Below are 13,960 nucleotides of genomic sequence, written 5' to 3'. Positions count from 1 at the left end.
GGAGAGACTTGGTCAAGTGTAAACTTGATGGAAACAACAGCAGTGGGTCGAAGCCCAAAGAGGAGAAAGAGAATGCAGCCCTCGCATCCAAGGGGCAGCAGGAGCAACGGAAGAAAGAGAAAGATGTTTCTAAGATCAAATGCTTCAGGTGTGGTGAATTCAGTCACTACGCAACATGTTGTCCTCTCAAGAAGAACGACAAAGATGAGAAGCATGATCCGAAGGTTGCAGCCGTGAAGATCGAGGAGGATGAGTTCACCATGACAGCCCAGGCATCTGCAGGAGGGAGGTGGGGTGATCTAGAGTTGCAGTTCGAAAGGACTGCAGATGGGCAGGATACTTGAGAAGCCCACCTCTCGGATCAATTCCTTGCTACAGGAGCCCAAATCAGAAGTAGCAGGATGGACCACTATAAGTTGGTTTAGAGGAGTGTCGGGGTGATAGTTGCAGTGGCTAGTAGCACCAGTGACTAAGCAGCGCAGAGCAGAGTTAGTAGCAGTGCAAATGGCACAGAGCATAAGTCAGTAGTAGCGCAAAGGCTTCGAGGGTCGGCGTAGAGACTAGCAGCAGTGAAAACTCCAGCAACGAGATGCATCGTACTGAACACCAGTTCAATAATTTGGGATGTTTTCCGTTGTTGATGCAGTAGCAGCAACAGTTGGAGAAAGTTGCAGTGCAGATGCAGTTGGCAGTGGCAGTGCCAGCAACAGCACGGATGTAGAATTGAGAGGGAGTTGCAGTATGGATGTAGTGTTGGAAGTGGCAGGGTCAACAGTAGTGCAGAAGCAATGGTTGCACAGTAGTTGACGGACAGGATGTCAGACATCAGCAGCGCAAAAGGAAATGCTACAGAACAGTGTGATGCTTCAGCAGGGTGCATTGCTAGAGCACATTCCTCGCTAGGAAGGGAAGTTGATTTCTAGTAACATCGGATGTGCTCTAAGTCTCAAAATTTGCAAGGAGGCTTAGACACACGTATTCTCCAATACCCAGAGATCATTTTCGGAAATTCCACCCAGAGATAGTTTTATTGAAATAATTAATTATTTTTAATGGGACCCTAAGTCTAAACTTAGAAAATTAAAATAATTAATGGATATTAATCTAAAGTGTGGGTGTAACTTCTAGAAGAAGACGAGGATCAAGCGAAAATGATCTAAGCCATTGATTAGAAGTTAATCTAGGTCGTTGGTTATCCAACAGAAAAAATATAAGAGGAGGCTTGAGGGGCACTTTGAGAACACACACAGAGGGGAGATGAAAAGTTCGATTTTCTGAAGCAAAGCAGCTGCCGGAGAGATTTTCAATAGTGATCTTTTGCAATGAGGGGCAGGGATAGTATCTTGTGAGGAGCTTTTTCTTGGGCTAGAGAGTACAAGGCAGAAAGGACAAAACGACATCCAGAGAGAGGTTGTCGCTCACCCACGCAGTGGCAGCGACACCCACGCAGTGGCAGTGCAAAGCCTAGAGGGAGATCGAATTTCCTACTGAGGAAATCGAGTTTTAGAAGCCGGGAGTCAGGGTGAGACTAGGAGGCTAGAAATCGAAGTTTTTCGGCAGCAGAGGATCCGAAGGAGGAGCAGCGCAGTCCCTAGCAAAGGTGACGCAGAGACTACATAGGGTTGACGCAGTTTTGTGCAAAAGCTGACGCAGAAGGGACATAGAGCCTCTTTCCAGCGAGATCAAGGTCAGGGTCTTCCCGTGATAGGGTGAGAGCATCTCACTACTTGTTTTGTCCGATTTCTCTCTGTATTGGATAGCCACAATGGTACCCACACCCCCTCCATGACTTTGAGTTCCTTGTCCACAATGAAATAATGGAAAGAATGGAAAGCATTTTAAGCTTAAAAGGTTCATAGTTTTCGTTTTTACTACAGAAGGGAAGGGTGACCGACCAATAGTTAATTATGATGCAGAAACCATCTTAAAATAGCCTGATAGACAAAAATAAAGTGATTGTACTCTAAAATTACTTAGTGTTTGACATGAGACTGAGAAATGAAATTTTGATTTTAGAAGTATTTCACATGGATCAATGTTGGCCCAAAAAATTATTAAATAGGGGTCAGTTTGGTATCACAAATGCTACTAGTACTTGAAGAAACCTGAGATCAACATTGCTAAGTTTCACACTATTTCTGGAAAAGGAGTTTCTAAGCTCATATGAGCTGGTAGTATTGGATAAGAACTGTTGATAAATCTTAAGCCTGATGATGTTAACTGTTTGATGCTTGTGTTTGAAAATACAAAAGGTTGTGGAAGTGTGGATGTGACCTGATGATGTTAACTGTTTGATGCTTGTGTTTGAAAATACAAAAGGTTGTGGAAGTGTGGATGTGATCTCTTGGAAAAAACACTATAGCTAGGGCAGTGGACTGCATTCCCCAACTATTTATAGGCCTATCACTTATGGCCTCAGGTGCAAAACTGCCAGATGGGTTGGATCACTAGCACTTGTGGTGGCCTAATAATGGTTATGGAAGACTATAGAATCAATATCCCTTGTCACAAGCTTTCATCTCTCCAATAAATAACTTCAACAGAAATCACTTGGACAACAGTATGTGCTGTCAGGTGAGAGAAAATGGGAATTTCAAGAAGGGGGCAGTGTGTGGTTTGACAGATTTCCCAACAATCCTCTTCAGGACCGGTATACATATCCTGTGTCAGATCATGTCTACTATTGCATCAAACTTGATGACATTTTTCATTTGTAAGTACCCAGGTTCTGTTGTAGCCCAACAATGACAGAGATTCCATCCTGCAAACATTTTGGTTTTGATGTTTCCTAGTTTTGCATGATGACTAAGCACAAAGGAAAGGACCATTGTATTCATGAGGTGCTACAATGGTTGCATTAACTCACTAATTTCAACTGGAAGCCTTATTTTGGCACATGCTACAGCAGGATTAGAAATGAATAAGCTCTACTGAGTAGTAGTTTAGAGTTGAATAAGCTCTTTTGAGCAGCAGTCTTGATTTCTTAGATTCATAGGCATTAATTCATTGTGCTTTGTTTTATAAGGGCAGACCTTTGATGTAGTGATGATATTTTTGCTGAACATGGAAGCCAGCTTCATATGTGCATGAAATGATTCTGAGGTTCTCATGCACTTCCAAGAAGAACACATGTCCCCAAGTTGGAACCAAGTGTTATCCACCACTGAAGAGGGACTGCACATGTGATTTTCATCACATTTGCAGAGTAGCATGGTGATCCTAACCTTCCAAAAGTTGAAAATATATAAAAATCCCTTTTCATCAAGGACAGTATGCACGTGTTTGAAAACATCATATAGCCTGTAAACCCACAGGAAAGACCATCAGCTACAACACTCTTTTTAGGCCACATGTGGCAGATTTGTGAGCCCATCTCTTCGATGAGTTGTTGTACTTTCTTGACTGTTATAACCAGAAATAAAGGTAAAATAAACCAGCACCCGCTCTGAATCTTATGATGCCAAACACAAGGGAAAACCACAGTTTTTCAGACCTGTTCCATGGGCTTGATGACAGCAAGAAATACAGGTATATTGGTGTGTACATAATGCCTATGAATGGTTGTTTTTACATATCTAAAAGTAGAGGTACTGAAGAAGAAGAAAACCCAGCCCATTTAAAGAAACGGACCAAAAAAAAAAGTTTACACAGCACATGCAAGAGAGAAATTCAACAAAGAAAGAAAGCGTCATAAGGGAATTACTGGGGAAAGTGTCCAACTTAAGGACATAGTCAAAAGGGTGTAACACGTGCATTTCTGATAAAATATCGAAACAATAATCAGTAAACTTATAAAGAAAGTCAACTATGGAAGATACCTCTTTGAAAATGGTCTCATATCTCACGTCTGAACAAGGGTACAATAAACCACCGCTTGCTCTGAATCTTATGAGGCCAAACTCAGTGGAGAAGCACATTTTTCATATCTGTTGATGACAGTAGGAAAGAAAGACATATTGGTGAGTGCAAAATGCCTATGAATGGTTGTTTTGGCACACTGAAGAAGAGGAACGCCCAACCCGTTAAAAGAAACATAATTAGGTTTACACAGCGCATGCAAATGCGAAATTCAACAAAGAAAGAAAACATCAGAAGGGGATTTTGGAGAAAGCAAACAGCTTAAGGAGCATAGTAATAAGGGTGTAACTCATGCATTTATGAAATAAGATCCAAACAGTGATCAGTAAACTTGTAGAGAAAGTCCACTATGGAAGATGCCTCTTTGAAAATGGTCTCAAATCTCATGTCTGAACAATTGTGAAGCAATAGATCTATAGTGCAGACTCATGCATGAATATAAGGCCTCTAAATTTGCACGTTTAGCCCCATTCTAGTGTTGTTTGAGTAAGTGTTTATGCAGGTTCAGAAAATTGGATAGGCCTACCAGAATCAAAGCTTGGGACTGCCTGGGCACTTTTCTTATAAAAGTTCAAATCTAATAAATATGTGCAAAAAGCTCATTGTTAAAAAAAACAATAAAGCCAAAAAAATACGAATAATACTATAGCTGTGCTCAGTGCATATTGGTCACTCCTGCTCTGTTTTCGGGCTCGACTTGAAGTCTCTCTGCTCAAAATGTATAGAGTAGCAGCTGCACTAGCTTCCAAAATTGGAAGCAGGAGTAGTAGCTAGAAATAGAATTTCAACAGTCGGTTGGAGGAGAAACTATGGTGCAAAATATATCAGATTTGGTGTTGAATCCAGAGCCGCAATGCTTCAAGGTGAGGAACAACTGGCAGATGCTGTAAATGTGGCAATGTGACCAAAGGGTCGCAATGTTGTTATTGAACAAAGTTATGGTGCTCCAAAAGTAACAAAGGATGGTGTTACCATGACAAAAAGTATTGAGTTCAATGACAAGTTAAAGAATGTCGGTGAAAGTCTTGTGAAGCAAGTTGCCAATGCTACAAATGATGCTGCAGGAGATGGCACTACCTGTGCGACCATCCTTACTCATGCAATATTCACAGAAGGCTGTAAGTCAGTTGCAGCTGGGATGAATGCAATGGACTTGAGACGGGGCATTAGCATGGAAATTGATGCAGTTGTGGCGCATTTGAAAAGTAGAGCAACGATGATAAGCACATCCGATGAAATTGTACAGGTAGGCACCATCTCAGCAAATGGTGAAAGGGAAATTGGTGAACTAATTTCCAAAGCAATGGAAAAAGTTGGCAAGGAGGGAGTCATAACTATTGCAGATGGGAAGACATTATACAATGAATTGGAGGTTGTTGAAGGAATGAAGCTAGACAGGCGTTATATATCCCTGTATTTTATCATTTGTATTTTATCACAAATGAGAAGGCCCAAAAATGTGAATTAGAGAATCCTCTGATTTTGATACATGAAAATAAAATTTCAAATGTGAACACAGTTGTCCGAGCAATCGAGCTGGCCTTGTAAAAGAAAAGATCTTTTCTGATTGTTTCCGAGAATGCAAAGAGTTATGCACTAGCAACCCTAATTCTAAATAAAATTTGTGCTGGAGTCAAGGTCTGTGAAATCAAAGCTCCAGGCTTTGGAGAAAACAGAAAAGCCAACTTGGAGGATCTTGCTGTACTTAATGGTGGTCAAAAGATTACAGAAGAACTTGGCATGAAGCTTGAAAAGGTTGAAGGTGATATGTTTGGTTCAGCAAAGAAGGTAACTGTATTGAAGGATGACATAAATATTCTTGATGGAGGTGGTTATAAGAAGGTTATAGAAGAAAGATATGAGCAGATTCAGGCTGCCATTGAAGCCAACATGACAGACTATGATATGAATAAGTATCAAGAGAGCTTGGCAAAGGTTTCAGGAGGAGTTGCATTTCTGAAGATTGGTGGTGCTAGTGAGGCAGAAGTAGGGGAGAAGAAAGACAGAGTTACAGATGCCTTGAATGCCACTAAGGCAACAGTAGAGGAGGGTTGTTCCAGGAGGTGGTGTTGCTCTTCTTTACGCAACAAAGGAGCTAAAAAAACATCATAATGATAACTTCGACCAAAAGATTGGAGTGCAAATTATTCAGAATGCATTGAAGATGCCTGCATATACGATTGCTGCAAATGCCGCTGTGGAAGGTGCAGTGGTTGTTGGGAAATTACTGGAGCAAGATAATCTTAACCTTGGCTACAATTCCGCCAAAGGTGAATACGTTGACATCGTGAAGGCAAGGATTATTGATCCCCTGAAAGTGATCAGAACTGCTTTGGTTGATGCTGCAAGTGTGTCTTCACTGTTAATCACAACAGAGTGCGTCGTTGTTGAGATTCTGAAGGATGAGAAGGAAGGCCCAGCTATGGGCGGCGGTATGGGTGGTATGGACTACTAAAGAGCATATCTAGACCAGAGTGCCTTTTACGTGGTGTCCTGTTCGGAATGTAGGGTTAAAGTTCAGGTTGTCTGGTGTCCTAGTTTTGAAGGTTAAACTTCGGGTCAATTAGTTTGATAGCAGTTAGTTTGACCCTTGTTATTGTCTAGAACATTACATTTCCCCTTACTCCGGTTCGTGTATCCAAGCTAACTTAAAGGAAAATTTGTCGATTGAAGTGCCCTACAGTTTCTACAACCTATCTTTTCTGCAGCGAAGAACTGTAATCAAAGAGAGACCGGAGAAATTTTTTCCTTATTCACCTACTGGAGAATCGAGATGATAATTTATTGAAAGAGCTAATTTTTAAGGAAAAAAACAAAAAAAATACCTATTTTAGGCAAAAATCATGGGAGATCGGGCCTCACAGAAGGAATGGCTGGAACTGCATAGCTCGTAAACCAGTCTTGGTGGTCTGGAAGGGTTGTTTCCAGAAGCGCCTCACCTATTAATGCTCCACGATACTCCCGAGCATAGTGGAGTTAAGAAATATATCAATGTAGATAGTCTAGTACACAAGTGCATGTGGAGGATAGATAATCTAATCTATGACGTGGGCAAAGCCGATTAACTTTTGAACTCCTCCTCACACTGTAAGTGCCAACTGTATTAATGAAAAGGATTTATCGAGACTCCACTTAATTCACATACAGGATTTATGGAGTCACGGCCACAGGCAGAAAGCCGAATACAGTAAGCGAAGAAGTGGCAGGTCTGACCAGAGACGAGGGTTTATCTGCAATCAAGCCGTCCTCTGCAGATCATTTATTCGCGCTCTGTCACCTCCAAATCACTTAATTTGCTAAGGGAGTTTGTTTTGAAAAGAAACCGCAAAAAGCCAAACCCGAAGGCAAATACCCAAAGCCGAATACAGTAAGCGAAGAAGTTGCAGGTCTGAGCAGAGACGAGGGGTTTGTTTTGAAAAGAAACCGCAAGAAGAAATTAAAGAGCAGTCGTAGCTGCCGTGAAGCAACGCGCGAGGGCAATTTTAAAAATTTCAAAACAGGGTTATTCGAAAGAGTCTTTTAAAGCGAAGCCGAAGACCATAAGTGGGCAAGTTTGATTATAGAAAAACCAATACCGAGATATTTAAAATGAAAACAGCACGTGGGCAAGTTATTGAAAAGTTTAGTAGAATTTCAGAAAAGGAAAGCACAGCTACAATTATTTTAAGAATCTGCACACAGAATTTTGTGGGAATTTTTTTTTTGTATTTTTTTTTAGAGGTCTTATTTGGAGCGACAATGAGTTTTTATTTGTTGAATGTAGTTGTCGGAGTAGTGTGAGCAATGTGGTCAATAGTGAGAGCGGTGCGCAGTGAACAGCAATATTTTGAAAAGCAGGGAGCTTTTATGTTGCAGAAGTATCGAGCAGCGATAATCTGAAAAGCAGGGAGCAGTGTGAAGTAATCTTAGCATTTTATAGACCTACATATTTCTCGAAACAGGTTGGACAACAAATGCATTCAAACGTGACAAAGGGACAAGAAATTTCAGAACATGTGGAGACAAATGGTTTAATACAAGTGAAAATTCTCTCATCTACGAACGCTGGGAAGTGAGTTTGGGTCAATGCCAAACAATATCGGAGCATTTTAAAACGAAAAATACACTGTCTAAAATGGAAGCAGACAAGGGAGAAATGGTCTAAAAAGAAAAGTACTTGAGCTCATCGCAAGAAGCACTCAAACAAGTCTCTTCTACAAGCACGTGGCAACAAGAAGTCCACAAGAAAAGTCATTGATGATTCTGCCTTTTATAGTCCCACATCCACACCTTTCACCTGGTCATCTGATCTTTATATGAAATAATTGTTAAATGCAAAACAAAGGTTGGAGATTTTAGACGCTAAAGGGCAAGAAAGAGATCATAAAATTCATATAATAACAGCGGAGAACAAGGCTTTAGCAAAAAACAATAAAGCTTTAAAAGAACAAGTGGCATTGCTACACGAAGCTCTCCTAATAGAGAAGACAGAATGGCAACGGATGAAGGCAGATGTGGAAAACATAAAGAAATCTGTAGTGGAAAGTAGAGAGGTGGTGAATGTGAAATCATCCTAGTATAAAGGGAAAATGATTGCCCAAATAAACAACCATAAAGAGAAAGCAAGAGAAGAAACGAAAGGAAATTCCACCAAAGTTTCCAAAACTTGGGTTCAAGTTATTAGCGATTCTGCTAATAAGGAAGGAGAAACAAATATTCAGATTGACAACATGCAAGATAGTGAAAGCAAGGAAAGACAAAATAGGGCAGCGAACATAATTATTAAAGGGGTGAAAAACTACGGAAAAATGAATGTACTCTTGCCCTTGCAAGAGGCTTCTTAAAAGACAAGTTGCTATGACAAGGACAAATATGTCAAGCATGGAGGATGGGTAAGTTTAACGGGGAGAGAGCCAGGCCCATAAAAGTCATCATGCTTACTTTGCATGATAAATATATCATTCTGAGCAAGAAACATCTCCTGAGGGGTTCTCGTTTTTTCCTAGAAAAATATTTAATTGTAAAACAACAGGAGGAAATAAGGGAGGAAATTTTAAAGGTTAGAGCAACAAGAGATGAAGGCAAAAGAGCATGGATTTATAAAGGCAAAGTTGTGATAGCGCGATTTGGACCTCCTTCCAAAATAAAGCAGTGAGATGGTAATAAAGAAGAGGCAACAAACTCTTCAACAGGAAGTCAAAAAGCAAGGTCGGTATGGGAAAGCAGGGACAAATACTCAAATGTGAGACTTTCATGTCAAAATAAATAGCAATCAAGTCATACCCAGGGTTCCTTAAGATTAGTTTGTTGAAACTGCAGGGGTTACCCATGGAAACGAGGCCCTGGGTTAGGGCCTATTGTGGAAGATAGAGACATAATTTGCCTCGTAGAAACACAAGAGCATGAAGGGTGCAAGACACCTCTGTTTGAAGGATACCGGAAGATGGCAGTGTAGAACAAGGCAGCAGGGAATGGTAAAGGGCACAGGGGTATCATGGTTTTAGTAAGGGAGAAAGAAGGTCGTCTCATTCAGTTAGAAAAAGAAGACTCAAATAAGCAATTTATTTGGTTTCAAATATTAGAAAATGGAAACCACATCAAAATTGCAACATGCTATTTTGCGCTACAGGTTTCAAAAATCTACAAAGGTAGAGGGCTTGACCACAAAGGTCCATTTGCAGCTTTAAAAACAAATATTGCAACATATTTGCAGCTAGGTGAAGTCCTTATAGTGGGTTATTTCAATGCTAAGACTGCAAGTGAGCAAGCTAGCATTCTTTGTTGTAAAGATGATTGCGACCCGATTTGGCTTACAAAAGAAAGTAATCATCAGTGGAAAAGAATTTCAGAGGACAAGGGTTGCAATCTCTTTGGTGAACAATTGCTTACTCTATGTGGGGCCTTTGATTTAGTCATTTGCAATGGCTTGACTAGATGGGCAAAGTCCGATAATTTCACTTGCAATACTTACAATGGAGCAAGTGTGGTAGATTATGTAATTTGCTCGCATGGTTTGTGTGAGAAAATGGAAGAAGTTTTGATTGGAGATCAACTGTGGGACTTAAGATCAGATAACAAGCCAATTTATTTATGTTTTTCTTAGATTGGAAAGAAAAAATTAGAATAAAAAATTCAACATGTCCAACAAAATCTCCCACAGGGCAAATTTATTTTGACCCCATAAAATTGTAATACCTTCAAAATGACACTAGAGAGGCTCTTCGAGAAGGAGAAAAATACAATTCGCAACCTTCATAATCATAAATTAACACATTTAATTCAATGCGCACTTGCAAAGTGCAAAAGAGCAAAAATTAAGAAGTCTGAAACAAATTACTTTCTGGTTAATGCTTCGTTTGACGAGAAATGCAAAAAGGCAAAGAGAATGTGGAAAGAGTTAAACAAGGACAACATAAAGCTCAAAGCTTACAAGCAGTGATTAAGCAAACAATAATATTACAGCTTCTAAATGGTTTGACTATGCAAGACAACTCTATGAGCAGGTTCTCAAGGTTGACTGTCCCCCCTTGGTCAACACTGATACTGAGTTCTTCACGATACAAGAGATAGAGATGGGTATCTAGAAGTTGGGTGTTGGAAAAGCAAAAGACTTTGCTGAACTCCAAGCAGAATATCTAAAGTGGGGCTCAAAGATTTTGGCACCTCACATTACAAAAATATTCAACAACGTCATACAACAAGGGCTCCCCACAGATTGGACAACTAGTCTGGCAATACCTCATTTCAAGAGCGGTGACGTCAATAATCCCTTCAATTATAGGAACATCATGATAAACTCTTTGTTTGCAAAGCTATTTGGAAGCATGCTAGAAAACAAAATTAGCAAGTGGGCAAAAGAAAGAGATAAGCATACTAAAGGGCAAGCAGGTTTTAGACCTAACATTCCACATTTTATCATTGTATAACTTTAAGGCACATCATTGAAAAAGTTTGGGAGAAAAATGAAGAAGTCTTTTGTTGCTTTGTTGATTTCAGAAAAGCGTTTGACTCGGTTCCTAGGGATAAGCTTTGGCACAGAATGGAGGAACTTGGGGTTCCTAAACATTTGAGAGCAGTTGTGCATAGACTGTATGAAGAGGTAAAAGTCAAAATTAGAACTTCAGCAGGCATTTCTGAAAGTTTTAGAAGTGATATCGGGGTCAAGCAAGGATGCCCATTGTCTCTTGCCCTTTTTGGTTTATATATCAACAAGCTTGAGGAGTGGTTAAATTCGCAAGGGGGTGATGGTATCTATTTGGGCAAGTTTTTTATAAGGCTTCTTTTGTATGCATATGACCTTATTCTGATTGCTAAATCGGTTCTTGGTTTGCAAGAGCACTTACTATCCCTTAAGCATTTTTGTAGAAGTGTGGGGATGCAAGTCAATATCAACAAAATGAAAGTAGTGGTTTTCTCTCAGAAAAGAAAACATAACCAACATAAGTTCTACTTTGAAGGCAACATTCTGGAAGAAGTTGTGGATTACAAATACCTCAGAATTGACTTCAACAAAAATCTAAGTTGGAATGGTTATAGAGAGAAAAGAACTTTGGGGGGGTTGGAAAGCATTTTATGCTTTTCAAAATAGGTGTAGAGAGGCAGAGTTATGGGACTGGAAAACCATTCAAACTCTTTTTTGGCTTCTAGGGATTCTGATGATTCTCCATTGTTGTGAACTATGGGTCAACAGTACATTCGACATGCAATGGAGACAAATTGAGAAATTTCATAAGCGTTTGATTACAAACAAATTTAAGATTAAAAGTGTGGTTCCTTATGATATCTTGTTAAGTGAAACAGTGACTGCTCCTATTGCAGCAACTGCGATGGTGCGAGTCGTAAGGTATTTAAAAAAAAATTGAGCAAATGGAAGAGGGTAGATGGCCTAAGGTTGTCTTTAATGATAGATTGTGCAAGAGAAAAAAAACTTGGATGCAGCAAAATAACAAATGGTTTAGTAAATGGGGTATTTGCTTGAATGTGTGTCCCATAAACAACAAAGAGATAAAAGCTTTTGTTATGGAAAAGTTCCAAAAGCGTACTTGGGATAAGGAGCTAGGAAGAAAGAAAAAGTACTATATTGAAGTGTTTAATCTCACTCATAGTCATCAACAAAAAGCATACATAGAGGCCAATATCTCTTGGAGAGCCAGAATTCTTATTGCTCAGTTAAGGATTAATTCTCATTAACTCCGTTGTGAAACAGGGCGCTAGAAAAGGCCAAAGGAAGTGTGGGAGGAAAGAGTATGCATTTTTTGTTTTTCCAGAAAAGTGGAAAAAATAAAATAAAATAAAAATAAAAAATAAAACAAAATAAAATAAAAATAATCATTTTAGAATGTGAGACCTTCAAAGACAAAAGGGAAAGTTATGCAGATATGTTGGTAGCTAGCCCTTGGATAATCTATTTAGCGAGGAGTTTGTCAAGAAGCTGGGAGCATTTATTTTGAAGATTCACAGAAAAAGCATTGAATACATCAAGCAGATGAAGAAGCAATCTGTCCCATAGGCTATCTTTAGCCTCATGGACGTTAAAATAATTTATTTATTTATTTCTTCTTCTTTCTTTCTATAAATGTGTACGCTTGCTAATGCTCCTCACAGAACGATTTGTATATCTACTCAAAGGTTTCCCAAAATGTTTCAATACCAAATTGTTTGAGAAGCACTTGAAATTTGAAAATTTGCCACAAAATTGTTTCAAAAGTGCCCGATCAATGTTGGAAAAATGACTCTTCCGTAATTTGATTGATGTAATAATTACATAATTTTAATGTGTTAATTAGGATTTATTGATTTAATATTTATTAATTATTTAATTTAATGTGTTAATTAAAATATATTGATTCAATATATATCTAAAGTTAATTATGTTCACAATATAAATATACTTTTAGTAGAATATATAAACTAAAAGATAAAGCTGCCCCATCAATGTAGGAAAAATGACTTTCCATGATTTGATTTATGTAATAATTACATAATTTTAATGTGTTAATTAGGATTTAGTGATTTAATATTTATTAATTATTTAATTAAATGTGTTAATTAAAATATATTGATTTAATATATATTTAAAGTTAATTATGTTGATAATGTAAAAATATTTTTAGTAAAATATATAAATTAAAAGACTAAGATGTATTTCCAAAATTGTTAGATGGTTGGAGGGAATGAAAGCATTAGCCCCGCTTTAAGTGCTGTTATGGTAGACTCTTGGAAGGAATCATTTTTGTTGATATTTATCATTGGATTCAACATAAGTTGGAAGATGAATCAAGTTGTTTGAGAATAGAAATGCACCACTCTAGATTTGTTTTAAAATCTTAAACATCCATAAGAATTGAGGCAATGTTGAGAGGATTACCAACCAAGTTGAATATAGAAAGAGCATTGTCAGGGCTTGAGGTGGAAGTTGGAACAAACATTATAAGTAGAATCTAATGAGCTTACCTCATTACAAAGAGATATGGATTTATTAAATGAGAGCTACTATCTTGGCACATGTTTCTATTTTGAAGATTTTGTTAGATTGGTTGAAGGAATGTCCCACCTCAAGAGTATGTGGAAAGCGCAATTGGTACACTACACTCTGAGGTCAATAGATCCATTTGGAGAACACTCCCTTATTATCAACCTCTAATTGTTTGAAGGTGACCTTGGAGAGCATATGAGCTTGTTGATATAGGCTATATGATGAGGGTTTGAAATTCTGAACGATAAATAGTTTGAAACATCACTGCAAAATCTCTCCATTACCTAATGACAGATCTGAATATCAAATTAGAAAAATATATGTCGAAACATATTGCAAGTAGTCTGTACATGTAGTTATGTTGCCATTACTAACCATTATAGAATTACAGTGCGAGAGAGAGTGTCTCAACAGACACACAGGTGGAAAATACTTATCTATCACATAAACAACAGAAGCATGGGCTCTAGTAGATCCAAAGATACCTGAGCCCTTGCTGGAAACACTGTGAGGGGGGTGAATTGATATTTCTTACAATTGTTATATTATGCTAGTTAAAAAGTTAAGCCAGAACATAAGAAGTAGAACAAAAAAATTAACTTTATTAAATATAGTGAGGACTCTAATCCTCATTTATAAATATAGGCT

At 38.5% G+C, this 13,960-nt stretch overlaps 1 protein-coding gene and 1 pseudogene across 6 annotated transcripts in view; one reads left to right on the top strand and one right to left on the bottom strand.

Moving 5' to 3' along the window:
- LOC149214292 (uncharacterized) overlaps positions 1-7,404 on the bottom strand; it is a 264,915-nt gene extending 257,511 nt beyond the window's left edge. For 2 of the 6 annotated variants that reach the window (XM_089392259.1, XM_089392264.1), the window contains exon 1: positions 6,684-7,404. The gene's annotated coding sequence lies outside the window, so the exon portion shown is untranslated. Of the gene's footprint in view, positions 1-3,818; positions 3,927-6,683 lie in introns of all 6 variants that reach the window. The other 4 variants (XM_089392260.1, XM_089392261.1, XM_089392262.1 and 1 more) reach the window with 4 other exon arrangements.
- Positions 4,576-6,342, top strand: LOC149214293 (chaperonin CPN60-2, mitochondrial pseudogene; annotated as a pseudogene).
- Positions 7,405-13,960: the final 6,556 nt, after the last annotated feature.

The sequence above is a fragment of the Pinus tabuliformis genome, chromosome 1_1, assembly GCF_031772625.1.
Source record: "Pinus tabuliformis cultivar Carrire ecotype Pingquan chromosome 1_1, CPIR1, whole genome shotgun sequence".
Lineage (NCBI taxonomy): Eukaryota > Viridiplantae > Streptophyta > Pinopsida > Pinales > Pinaceae > Pinus > Pinus tabuliformis.
The sequence above is the reverse complement of the archived record's forward strand: the minus strand, read 5'-3'. Positions and strand labels throughout refer to the sequence as shown.